The following is a 12,946-nucleotide window of genomic DNA, read 5'->3' as shown; positions in this document are numbered from 1 at the left end:
CCAGGAAAAGGCTGCGAACACATTTTTACCTGGCTAGTTCCATGGGAAGTACAAATGCCTGAGGCCCTGGCCTTGAGCTTCTGCCCCTAAACTCACCAGACCACATTTGTTCAGGATTGGGGATGGGTTCAAAGTCGAAGTCACTTTACTCCCCTTATTCTCTCAGTCACATCTAAGATGCTCCGTCTTTAACAGTCCTCCAGCTGCCACACAGGTCTCAGACACTCTCCTGCCTGAACTATCACACTACCTTCTTGTCTCCCTGCCTCTTTCAGCCCTGCCCTCTATTTCAGTTTAATTTTCACACAGCAACCAGAGGGCTCCTTTCGAGACACGAGTCACATCTTGTTACGCCTCCGCTCAAATCCTTCAGTAGCTTCCTGCACGACTCAGAGTAGAGCCTTACAAAGGCCTGTGAGGCCCTTGCTTGGTATTTTTCAGCCCAGCTGCACATTCAGTCAAGTGGGGAATTTAGACAAAAATTCAGATTGCCTTCCCTCTCCACACCCTAGGCCAGGGGTGTCAAGCTCATTGTCACCGGTGGCCACATCAGCCTTACAGTTGCTTTCAAAGGGCTGAATGTAACTTTAGGACTGTATGAATGCAACTACTCCTGAACAATTAAGCAAGAGCTCAGCACTGCCGCAGGGTAGAAACAAGGTGCCTGCCGGATAAAACAAGGAGGAGGGTTGGATTTGGCCTGCAGGCTTTGTGTTTGCTACCTGTGCCCTAGGCAGAATTGCTCTCTAGTCATGGGATGTGGACCTTGGGATGGTTTTTAAAGCTCCTCAGTAATTCTAAGGTGTAGCCAAGATGGAAAACCACTGCCTTCATGGATGTGGTTTCACATCCCTCTCTGACCTCCTCTCCTCTCAGCCTCCCCCTTGTTCACTCTGCTCTGGCCACACTCGCCTCCTTCCTGTTCCTCAATAAACCAAATATACCCTCAGCCATGTGGTTCAGTTGGTTGAGCACCATCATGCAAAACCAAAGGTTGCCAGTTTGAACCCTGGTCAAGGCACATGCCTAGGTTGCAGGCTGGGTCCCGGTCAGGGTATGTGTGAGAAGCATCGATTTCTCTCTCCCTCTCTGTATCCCTCTTTTCCTCTCTCTCTCTAAAAATAAATAAACTTTAAAAAAATTGACCAAATATATTCTCACCTCAAGGCCCTTGCAGTGACTATTTTCTGTCTGTTTGGAATGCTTTCCCCCCTCTCCACTTGTCTGATGTTTCCCTTCCTTCAAGTCTTTGCTCAAACATCACCAAGCCAGAGAGGCTGCTTGTGACTGCCTTCCAGTCCCTAGAGAGGCTGAACGTGCCGAGCGCCTAGCTTGCCAATTAGAGAAGCGTGCTACCTCTTCTGGTTCTATTATCCCAGGAACCCCCACAAAGAGTTCCCTGATCTCGTTTGTCTCCTTTGGTTTTCACGGAATCACTATGGCCTGTGCTCCTGTCTCCAAGCAGCTCCTGTTTCTTCTCTGTGCCTGAAGTCACCACCTGGCAACTACCGTCGCATAGCCAAGGTCCGTTATAAACTGAAACACCTCTCGCTGAAACAGACGTCACGGGGAGGACCCCTTCTGTGTCTCACTGAGTGTCAGGCTCCCAGGCTACACACTCGCATATTATCTTGTCCATCTGATCACATAACAAAATATAAACTGGAGAGCGAAGAGAGGTTATTTCTTCACTCCTATTCCCTTTGGCCCAGGTCCAGAAGTCCCAGGGGATGGTTAGAGTTTCTGACAGGGGAAAGGATCCCCCTTGAAGAAACTGTGCTTCAGACTTGGGGCTTGGTTCACTGCCTTTTGAGGAGGAGACTGGAGGCTAGTTATCAACTAGTAACTAACAGGCCACGTCCAGGTGCCCCATCAGCTTACCCAAATAATGGCATTTTAGTCCTCAGTGGTAGGAACATTCAAGTGTATGTATTTGCCAGTTGCCAACTGCATATAGGATAAGCCTCCATCTGAATAGGTTTCTTTTTCTTTTTTGTACAAACCTTCCACCATCCCCCAATCACTCCCCAGACCTGTGGGCCTGCTCTCTATCTATGAATCTCTATTTTGCTTGCTATTTCAGCTTGTTCCTTAAATTCCACCTATGAGTGAAACCCTAGGGTAATTGTAATTTTCTGACTGGCTGATTTTACTTAGTATAATGTTCTCCAGGTCCATCCATGTTGTCCCAAAGGGTAAAATGCTTTCCTTTTTTATGACTGAGTAGTATTCCATCATGTAAACGTCCCATAGTTGTTCCATCCACTCGTCTACTGATGGACAGTTGGACTGCTTCCAAATCTTAGCAATTATAAATAATGCTGCAATGAACATAGGGGTGCATGAATAAAGAAAAAGAACCCATGGACACAGACAACAGTGTGGTAATTGCAGATGGTGGGTAAGGCAAGAGAGGGTATAAGGGGGATAAATGATAATGGAAAAATACAATAAAAATTTAACTACTCAAACAAACAAAAATGAATGAATATATGTTAAAAAAATAGGTTTCTGCACAAGACCTGATACCTAGCCTCTGTTTATTAAAGCAATTACTATAACTATAACAATCTTGGTACTGATCGTGGAATAACAGCTTGGGGAGCTTCCCAGGAAGAATCTTGTAGCTGTCTTTCATATTCCAATGAGTAAACGCATGTAAGCCTTGGGTTTCTTAAAGACAGGGAATAAGGATCTTTTTGCAGCAATGAATTGAAGCTTTGTTGCTATATGCTAACGTGCACTTTTGGAGTTAGTAGAAGCTCCATTTCCATCTCCCTCTTTCTATAGTTCCCCAAAACACTGTGGATAAGATTTCTCCAGATCCCTCAGGTTCAGGCCAATACTAATTGGGATTTATGGTGGATGGCCAGAGAAGATGCTGAGACCCAGTACATTTCCTTATCCATGACTTGTACGCCACTGCAGTTTTTCACAGAAGGACTGTAGAAGACACCTGAAATCTTAGAGAAACTTATTAGGCAGAGGAAGGAGGTGAAAGTGAAGCCATACAAAAGACGCAAATAAACATTTCACTGAAGGGAGTATATAGATGGCCAATAAGCACTTGAAAAAATGATCAACATAGAGTCCTGGCTGGCGTAGCTCAGTGGATTGAGCGCGGGCTGCAAACCAAACTGTCGCAGGTTCGATTCTAGGTCAGGGCACATGCCTGGGTTGGAGGCCATGACCCCCAGCAACCCCACATTGATGTTTCTCTCTCTATCTCTTTCTCCCTCCCTTCCCTCTCTAAAAATAAATAAATAAAATCTTACCAAAAAATCCAGTGACTTTAAAAAAAGAAAAAATAATCAACATCATTAATCATGGGGAAATATAAGTTAAGACCACCATAGCCCTGGCTGGTATAGCTCAGTGGATTGAGTGCTGGCCTGATAACCAAAGGGTCACAGGTTTGATTCCCAGTCAGGGCACATGCCTGGGTTGTGGGCCAGGCCCCCAGTAGGGGGCAAGAGGCAACCACACACTGATGTTTCTCTCCTTGTCTTTCTCCCTCCTTTCTCCTCTCTCTAAAAATAAATAAATAAAATCTTTAATAAAAAAAGACCACCATAATATATCACTGCATACCTAGCAGAAGGTGTACCAAAATAGCAAAATTTAAATATTGAAATTAAAAATAAAAAAAGTGTGATAACACCAAATCCTGGTGAGGATGCGAAGAAATCGAATCACTTGTATGTTGCTGGTGAGAATGAAAATGGTACAGACATTCTTGAAAACAATTTGACAGGTTCTTTTAAAAAAGTATGTAATTACCATGATGTAGCAATTACTGTACTGGGTATTTGTCCTAGAGGAAAAAAACTTAATATTCACACAAGCCCTTGCACATGAACATTCATAGCAGTTTTCTTTGTGACAGCTAAAACATGGAAACCACCCAGATGTCCTTCAAGAAGTGAATAGCTGCCCTGGCTAGTGTGGCTCAGTGGATTGAGTACTGGCCTGCGAACCAGAGGGTTGCAGGTTCGGTTCCCAGCTGGGGTGCATGCCTGGGTTGCAGGCCAGGTCCCCAGTTGGGGGTATATGAGAGGCAGCCACACATCCATATTTCTTCTCCTCTCTTTTTCCCTCCCTCTCCTCTCTCTAAAAATAAATAAATAAAATCTTAAAAAAACATAGCAACTCTATTATCATAGAGTTATCACTCTATTATCATAGCAATTATCTATTTAAAAAAAAAAGAAGTGGATAGCTAAACCAACAGCAGTAGCCAATAGGTGAACCAACATCCATACCAGGGCATACAACTCAGCAATAAAAAGAAACAAAGTGTTGTTGCACAGGACAACTTGGATGAATCTAGAAGGACTTATTACTGAGTGACAAAAAGGCAATCCTAAAGGGGCGTAGTGTATGATTCCAATTTTTTAATGTTCTTGAAATGACAAAATAGTAGAGATGAAGCATTTCCAGCGGTTAGGGAGGGGAATGATGTGGTGGGGACTGTGGCTATAAAGGATGGCACAAGGGGTCCTTGCTATGGGACAGTTTTACAGCTGACTTGTCGGGGTGATTACACAAATCCACACTTGTGATAAAACGGAACGGAACATAATTACCACACACACACACTTGAGTGTGTGTAAAATTGATGAAATCTAGATGCGGTCCATGAATTTTATCAGAATCAGTATCCCAGTTGTGACACTGGACTACAATTATGCAAGCTGTTACCACTATGGGAACTAGGTAAAAGGTACTCAGGACCTCTCTGCATTATTTCTTACAATTTCATGTGAATCCACAATTATCACAAAATGAAGTCTTGTTTTTTTTAATAAAAAGGTTGTCATGGCCAAGTGTAACATCCATCCTTTAGTAAGAACTTAATTAAAGGGAATCGAATAAGTTATAAAATAATGAGATATTCAAGGAGTAATTTGTTCAAAGAGCACTCACTCATCCTGCAATGCCACTGTGCATCCGGTTTTATAAAAGGAAAATAGCCCTGGCTGCTGTGGCTCAGTGGGTTGAGTGCTGGCCTGCAAAACCAAGGGTCACTGGTTGGATTCCCAGTCACATGCCTGGGTTTCCAGCCAGGTCCCCAGTAGGGGGCGCCTAAGAGGCAATCACACATTGATGTTTCCCTCTCTTTCTCCCTCCTTCCCCTCTCTCTAGAAATAAATAAATAAAATCTTTCAAAAAGGGAAGATATATTTGACAAAGATGATCAACCAAAATATAGATTTATGTAAGATATTAAGGAAGTCAATAAATTAGCAGTTCCTTTTAAAAATATAAAGCCGTATTTTTATTCCCTTTTGACCACCTGCGTCCCACTGACTGCCCAAGGTCTTTGGCCCTTTATTGTAAGTTCCCCTTTAAAAGCATCCTTTTGTCCTGAGCTCTGTAAGCTCCACCCCTCCACCCCAGGCTGTCTGGAAGCAAACCAATTTAAATCAACCCAGAGGCTAATCTGTAAAAAACACCTAGCCTTCTCGGGTTGCGATGGAGGAGTCTGAGCCCTCAGTCAAGTCAACAAGGTACTGAATGATGATGTGGCCTCTTGCCATCCACTAGCTAAGCCAGGTTCCCTATGCTTAGTATTCTGTGCTTAACCTTACCCGTGTGTACCCATGGGTGTGTGTGTGTGTGTGTGTGTGTGTGTGTGTATTGGGGGTTAAGGTTGACTAGGAAGGGCTGCTATATTTCGCTGCCTCCTGATTTTCATGCCTACAGATCTCTGGATTAGTTTATTGACAAGTTTATCTCCTACAGTGAAATCCAAGACTAAAAAGGAGCAAATTGCTCTACCTAGTACCCAACTGGGAGAATCACTAAATCTAAAATAGGGGGAAGAAAATACTGGTTTCTTAATCACCTAGTAGGTAGATAAAGGACAGTAAGAAGAGGAAGGAGAGTAGTTTACAGGCTTCTAGGCAGAGAAAAATGACCTCATTTCCCCTTTGGATTCTTCCGATGCACCCAACAGTAGCTGAGCACCACGTCTTGGCGTGAGGCCCAGGCTCCGTGACTCTGGGTTGTGCCCACAACCATTGCTGAGGCGGTTCCTTTTCTCACAACTCTGGGGGTGAGTCACACACCAAAACAAACAAACATTTCCTCATATGAAGTAAGCCTAAAGTTTGTTGTTGGGACCCCAGTAAGCTGGCTGTCACCTGCATGCTTTTCTGCATGATGGTTGGTCATTCCCTTGTGAAGCAATCACAGAGGCCTGACATTAGCCAATCAGTGCCTAGAGATTTGATTATCCCTACTGAGGGATTTATCTGTGGCTCGCCTCTCCCCTCCATTCTGTGATCGGGATTTGCCTAAGGAGAACCCAGAGGATTCCTCTGATAGCAGGGCCTCCTCTGATTGGCTAAAGTGCCTTGCTGTATTTTGTAATCACATCCTTCAGTTCTGGAAGAAGTCTAGCCCAAATCAGCAGAACAGTTCACCTCAGTGGACAAGCCTCTTAGAAGTGTGGAAAATCAAGCCTGCCATTAACCACAAGATGGTAAAAGGGAGACCTTGAAGGAAGTAAAAATGTTAGTGAACAGAGCTAGGATGTCTCGTTAATAAGCACTTGTTTTATCCACAACCAAACTGTCAGCCAGGAAAGCATTATCTCTCTTGCTTTCAGGAGGGCATGTCTTGTGAGTTGAGAAATTGCAAAGATGTTTTGCAGGGGCATTGCTTTGATTATGAAATGCAAAATTATAGGTTCAACAGAATTAACAAAGAAGAAAGAAGCCTTCCCTCTCTCGAGCTCTCTGTAGTCCTGTGTGAGGACTGCTAGTGAGGGTTGAGGCTGCCAGAGGAAAGGGAAGTTGAGGTATATCCATTACTACTGTTGCTCCTGGTTGAAGGGGATGTGGGGGTTGTCTCACTTCCTCCCCATCTGCTTCCAGCAGAGTGGAAGTACATTAGAAGAATGCAGAGGCTTCACTTGCTATAGAAACCAGTTGGGCTCCCTGGGGGCATTTCTGGCTCTTAGGGCTCTGGGATGGATAATAAGTTGCTTCACTCTGAGTGGTACCATTCATATTGAAGTCTAGCTGACGGGCACTGCCTGGAGCCGTACAGAACACAGTGTATGCAAACCTATACAATAGCTCTAACTCTGTCAAGAGACCCTGAACTACAACTGAGAGGAAGAGGGGAAGATAAGAGTGGTCATGAGCTGCTGATTACACGTTTTCCAACAGCAAGGCAAGGCAAAAATGATGCCAAGAGCAACAGTTGGGTTTCTAGCTAGACATCATTAAACACTTCCTGACTCCGAGGCACACGATGTGATCAAGAAATGCTGCAGAATAGTCTTATTAGGAGGGTTAAGGAAAGGATGGAAGATTCTCCAGCTGAACTAAGGGCAGTCTTGCCTGCAGCAAGACGCAGCCACGAGGCCCTGGGAGGTCTGGCTCTGTCTAGGGCTTTCTAATTTTTTTCTCTAGTTTTTCCCCTTTCTTCCTTCCTAACTTCCTTCCTTTCTTTCTTTTACCATTCTTCCTTTCCTACCTAATTTCAAACTATACTACAAAGCTGTAGTAACCAAAACAGTATGGTGTTTGCACAAAAACACAAATAAATGGAACACAATTAAAAGTCCACAAATAAACCCTTACATATATGAATGAATAATTTATGATGAAAGAGCAATATTTTGAGGAGGGAAACCCTTGTATAATAAACCAAACCCTAAGGAGCAAAAAAGAAAGTCTAAATGCCAACATTCAGATAAAAACATCTAAGCCTGGCAAAAAAAAAAAAAAAAATCAAAGTAATAACCTGGCCAGACTGGGGACAAATGTACAGGAATACTGAGGGAGTTATATTTCTGATGCTCCAGCCCTGTTACTTATGAGACTGCTTTTTATAAACTTACTGAAATTAAAGAAACTTAGGTTTCCTAAGAGTAAACACACACACACAATGACATACATGCACTTCAAAAGAACATTAGCCCCCAAAACATCTTTTTGAAAAGATTGTATATGTTTATTTTTAGAGAGAAGGGAAGGGAGAAAGAAAGAGAGGGAGAGAAACATCAATGTGTGAGAGAAAAATTGATCTGTTGCGTTTTGCACACCAGCACCGGGGACCTGGTCTGGTCCTGCATGTGCCCTGACTGGGAATTAAACAGGTGAACTTTTGGTTTGTGGATGATGCCCAACCAACTGAGCCAAAGCAGTCAAGGCCAAAACATCTTTTTTTTAGAAATATTTTTATTTTGAAATCTCAGTTACAAAAAACATTTTCTCTGATTATATATTTTTTCAGTTTTTACTTAATTTTTTATTTTATCATATTTTTTTGTTGCTATTACAGTTGTCCCCACTTTTTCCTCCTTTTCCCATCTCCACCCCTCTCTCAGGCAATCCTCAAATTCACTTATTAGATCTAGTAATTTTTGGTGGAGTTTTTAGGGTTTTCTATGTACAATACCATGTCTTTAGCAAATAATGACCATTTTGCTCCTCCTTCTCAAATCGGGTGCCTTTTATTTGTTCTTCTCTGATTGCTGTGGCTAGGTCTTCCAGTGCTTTGTTGAGTAAGAGAGGTGAAAATGGACATCCCTGTCTTGTTCCTGATGTTAAAGGAAATGCTTTTAGTTTTTGCCTATTGAGTATGATGTTGGCTGTAGGCTTTTGACATATGGTCTTTACTATGTTGAGGTATGATCCTTCTATTCCCACTTTGCTGAGACTTTTTATCATAGATAGGTGCTGAATTTTATTAAATGCTTTTTCTGCATCTATGGATATGATCATGTGATTTTTATCTTTTATTTTGTTTCTGTGATGTATCACATTTACTGATTTGTGAATATTGCACCAACCCTTGCAGCCTGAGGATAAATCCCACTTGATCATAGTGTGTGATCTTTTCAATGTATTGCTGGATCTGGTTTGCTAATATTTTATTGAGAATTTTAGCATCTCAGTTCATCAGGGATATTGACCTATAGTTTCTTTGTAGTGTCTTTACCTAGTTTTGGAATTAGGATAATACAGGCCTCATAAAAAGAGCTTGGAATTAGTCCTTCTTCTTGAATTTTATGTATTACTTTGAGAAGGATTGGGGTTAGTTCTTCTTTGAATTATTGGTAAAATTTGCCTGTAAAGGCATCTAGCCCAGAATGTTTGTTTGCTGGAAGTTTTTATTTATTTTTTAACTTTTTAAAAAATATTTTATGTATTTATTTTTAGAGAGAGGGGAAGAGAGGGAGAAGGAGAGGGAGAGAAATATCAATGTGTGGTTGCTTCTCATGTGCCCCCAACTAAGGACCTGGCCCACAACCCAGGCATGTGCCCTGAATGGGAATCAAACTGGCAACCATTTGGTTTGCAGTCTGGTAATCAATCCACTGAGCCACACCAGCCAGGACTGTTTGCTGGAAGTTTTTTGATTACTGCTTCAATTTTATCAATTCTTATTAATTTATTCAGGTTTCCTGATTCCTCCTGATTCAGTTTTGGAAGATTGTATGTTTCTACGAATTTATCCATTTTACCCAGTTGTCCAATTTACTGGAATACATTTGTTCATAGTATTTTTGTTATAATCCTCTGTATTTCTGTAATATCAGTTATTTCTCTTCTTTCATTTCTGATTTTATTTGGGTCCTCTCTTTTTTTCTTGATGAGTCTGATTAAAGGTTCATCAATCTTGTTTATTTTTTCCAAAGAACTGGCTCCTGGTGCCATTGATCTTTTCAATTGTTGTTAGTTTCTATGTCATTTATTTCCACTTTGAAATTGATTATTTCCTTCCTTAGACTTACTCTGGGATTTGCTGTTGTTTTCTTTTTTGGGGGGGTGCAGGTTTAAATTGTTTATTTTAGATTTTTCTTGCCTCTTGAGGTAGGCATGTAGTTCTATGAACTGCCCTCTCAGGACTGCTTTCGCTGTGTCTCATAGATTTGGGGTTATTGTTTCTTCATTTTCATTTGTTTCCAGGTAATTTTTCATTTTTTCCTTGATCTCATTTGAAACCCCATTCATTATTTAATAACATGGTATTAGTCTCCATGTATTAGAATGTTTTTGAGGTTTTTTAACTTTATATGGTTTTCTTAAAGAATTCAGAGAGGGACAGGAGGTGGGCGGGGGAGAGAGAGAGAGAGAGAGAGAGAGAGAGAGAGAGATGTGCAGTTGCTGGGGGTCATGGCCTGCAACCCCGGCATGTGCCCTGACTGGGAATTGAACCTGCAACACTTTGGTTCGCAGCCCGCGCTCAATCCACTGAGCTACTCCAGCCAGGGCCGAGTTTTTTGTTTTTGTTTTTGTTTTAGTTTTTTTTTTAATTGAGGTTGATTTCTAGTTTCATGCCATCGTGATTTAGGAAGATGCTTGATATGATTTGAATTTTCTCAATTTTTTTTGCCCACAGTATTTTTATTCAACTATAAACAAACAGCAGAATTAACACAACACTCAGCAATTCCAGACTGGCTTTTGTTACACCAATGAAGAGTGGTCAGTTTAATAGACACAGACTCACGGATCTGTGATAACCTCTCACACAGCCCTGCTGTTCATCTAGACAGTTGTGCCCCAACAGGGAAGTGATACTCCCTGTTGCTCTTTCCAGTACTGCTCTCTAAATGAGCTGGAGCAGAACACGGACACCTAATAACCAACCCGAGGTGTGCATACACTGGGAGTTAGTGGACACACCAGCCTCTGGCTGCCTGGAGAGAGGCAGGGCTATGAAAACATCTCAGAATAAGCCACCATACACAATTTTGCATTGGGCTTGCAATGGCAGAGACAAGGAATCTTTTTTAAAAAAATCTCCCTTAAAGATTGTTTGATGCTCTGCCCTATTACTGTAGACCTGTTCTCCTTACCAAAACTTTTTCCCCTTTCAATTCTGGGTTGCTCTTATATGAACAATCTGATGACTACATCATAGTACCAAAATAGCCCCAAAATGGAGTCCAGATTTGATCAAAACATAAACCAGGTTGTGTGACCCTGTACAATGACAAAGGATAAGCAGAAGGAAACGTCACCCTGCACCACTACCTGCTCAGGTCTCGCCTGTGAGAATGGGAACTGGGAAGAGGAGAAATCTACATGCATCACTGAACTTGAGAACACTGCTTGGGCCCCCGGGTGATACCTGTCTCCTGGCTTTCTCCTACTTCCCCGACAGTTGCTCATAGAGCTTGGGCATTCCCAGAATTCTACCATTCTGCCTGGTAGTATGTGCTGGCCACTGGAGACCCGAACTGGTACGTTTTGTGGAAAGATGCCACCTTGAATTTGCCCCAGTGGTCTCCAGATTGGTTGCTGAGAATGGGCTCATCATACTTCAGCAGCCTGTCCTGCTCATAAACCAACCAGATGTAGTGGTGGAGACCTGTGCTCTTAGGAGGCCTAGAGCCCACATAATTGGAGAGAACTGTACCACTGCCAATGTCATTGCCCTTCGTATCGACCACCAGGAAATGATGTCATTCCCTATATTTGGGGTCCTTTTGGCTCGGAGCATCCAGGTGTGACAAGACCAAGGTACAGAGTTTACTTGCATTAAGGCCATCCCATGCAATACTGGTGGGCTGGTTCTTAACCTGGGTGGGCGTCAGCACTTTGCCCAGCTCTTCAACCTGCACCCTGGTGTACTTAACCTGCAGCAGGTGCCGCGGCCGCTCTTCTACTTCCTGCAGGTTCAAGGGCCTGGACCACTGGCTGTGGTCCACCGGCATTGCGGGGCCCAGCAGGAGGGAGCACTATGGGGGAAATGCTGCAGACCAGGCACAGGTCAACAGTACCAACTCAGAGTGGTTCACAAACTGGCCAAGGCGGTGCGAGCCCCACTGCAGGCGGCTCAAATTTTTTAAAAAAAATATTTTATTGTTCACTTACAGTTGTGTGCATTTACCCCCACTAAATTTTCTTAAATTTTTTGAAGTTTGTTTTGTGTCCTAACATGTGGTCTATCATTGCGAATGTTCCATGTGCACTTGAGAAGAATGTATATTGTGCTGCTTTAGTATGACATATTCTATAAATATTAATTAAATCCATTTGATGTAGTGTGTCATTTAAGGTCACTGTCTCCTAGTTGATTTTTTGTCTGAAAGATCCATCTATTGATGACAGTGGGGTGTTAAAGTCCCGTACTATGACTGTATTGCTGTCCATGTCTTCCTTAATGTCTTCCAACATCTTTATATATTTAGGTGTTCCTATATTGGGTGCATATATTCCAAGGGTTATACCATCTTGTTAGATTGATCCCTTCAGTATTATGTAGTAACCTTCTTTGTCACCTGTTATGGCCTTTGTTTTGAAGTCTGTTCTGTCAGATATAAGTACTGGTACTCCAGGGTTTTTTTGTTTGTGTCCATTGGCATGGAACATTTTCCTCCAACCCTTCACTCTCAGCATGTGTATATGTTTTGTTCTGAGATGGGTCTCTTTTTTTTTTAAGATTTTTAAAAAAGATTTTTATTTATTTATTTTTAGAAAGGGAAGGGAGGGAGAAAGAGAGAGAGAAACACCAATGTGCGGTTGCTGGGGGCCATGGCCTGCAACCCAGGTATGTGGCCTGACTGGGAATCGAACCTGCGACACTAAGGTGGGTCTCTTGTAGACAGCATATATATACGGATCATGTTTTCTTAGGCATTCCACTACCCTATGTCCTTTCATTGGAGCATTTAATCCATTTACATTTAAAGTTATTATAAATAGGTACTTAATTTTTACCATTTTTAATTGTACTGATATTCCTGTCTCTCCCCATTTCTTTTTAAAACAGGTCCTTTCACATTATTTGCAATATTGGTTTGGTGGTAATGAACTCCTTTAGCCTTTTTTTTTTTTTTTTTGTCTGGGGAGCTCTTCATTCTGCCTTCATTTTTAAGTGATCGCTGGGTAGAGTATTCTTGGTTGCATATCTTTGTTTTTCATCACTTTGAATAATTCATGCCAATCTCTTCTGGCCTGACGTGTTTCTCTTGAGA

The 12,946-nt window shown here is 42.2% G+C and overlaps 1 long non-coding RNA gene and 1 pseudogene across 1 annotated transcript; one reads left to right on the top strand and one right to left on the bottom strand.

Annotated features, from left to right (window-relative positions):
- Positions 1 to 203: 203 nt before the first annotated feature.
- On the top strand, positions 204 to 10,634 carry LOC118498440. The gene is made up of 3 exons (XR_004900929.1): positions 204 to 214; positions 8,511 to 8,516; positions 10,363 to 10,634. It is a non-coding gene; the product is annotated as an uncharacterized LOC118498440 (long non-coding RNA).
- A 128-nt stretch (positions 10,635 to 10,762) lies between these two features.
- Positions 10,763 to 11,798, bottom strand: LOC114505134 (annotated as a pseudogene).
- Between the last annotated feature and the right edge of the window lie 1,148 nt (positions 11,799 to 12,946).

The sequence above is a fragment of the Phyllostomus discolor genome, chromosome X, assembly GCF_004126475.2.
Source record: "Phyllostomus discolor isolate MPI-MPIP mPhyDis1 chromosome X, mPhyDis1.pri.v3, whole genome shotgun sequence".
Classification (NCBI taxonomy): Eukaryota; Metazoa; Chordata; class Mammalia; order Chiroptera; family Phyllostomidae; genus Phyllostomus; species Phyllostomus discolor.
Note: the sequence above shows the minus strand (reverse complement) of the source record. Positions and strands in the feature narration are given on the sequence as shown.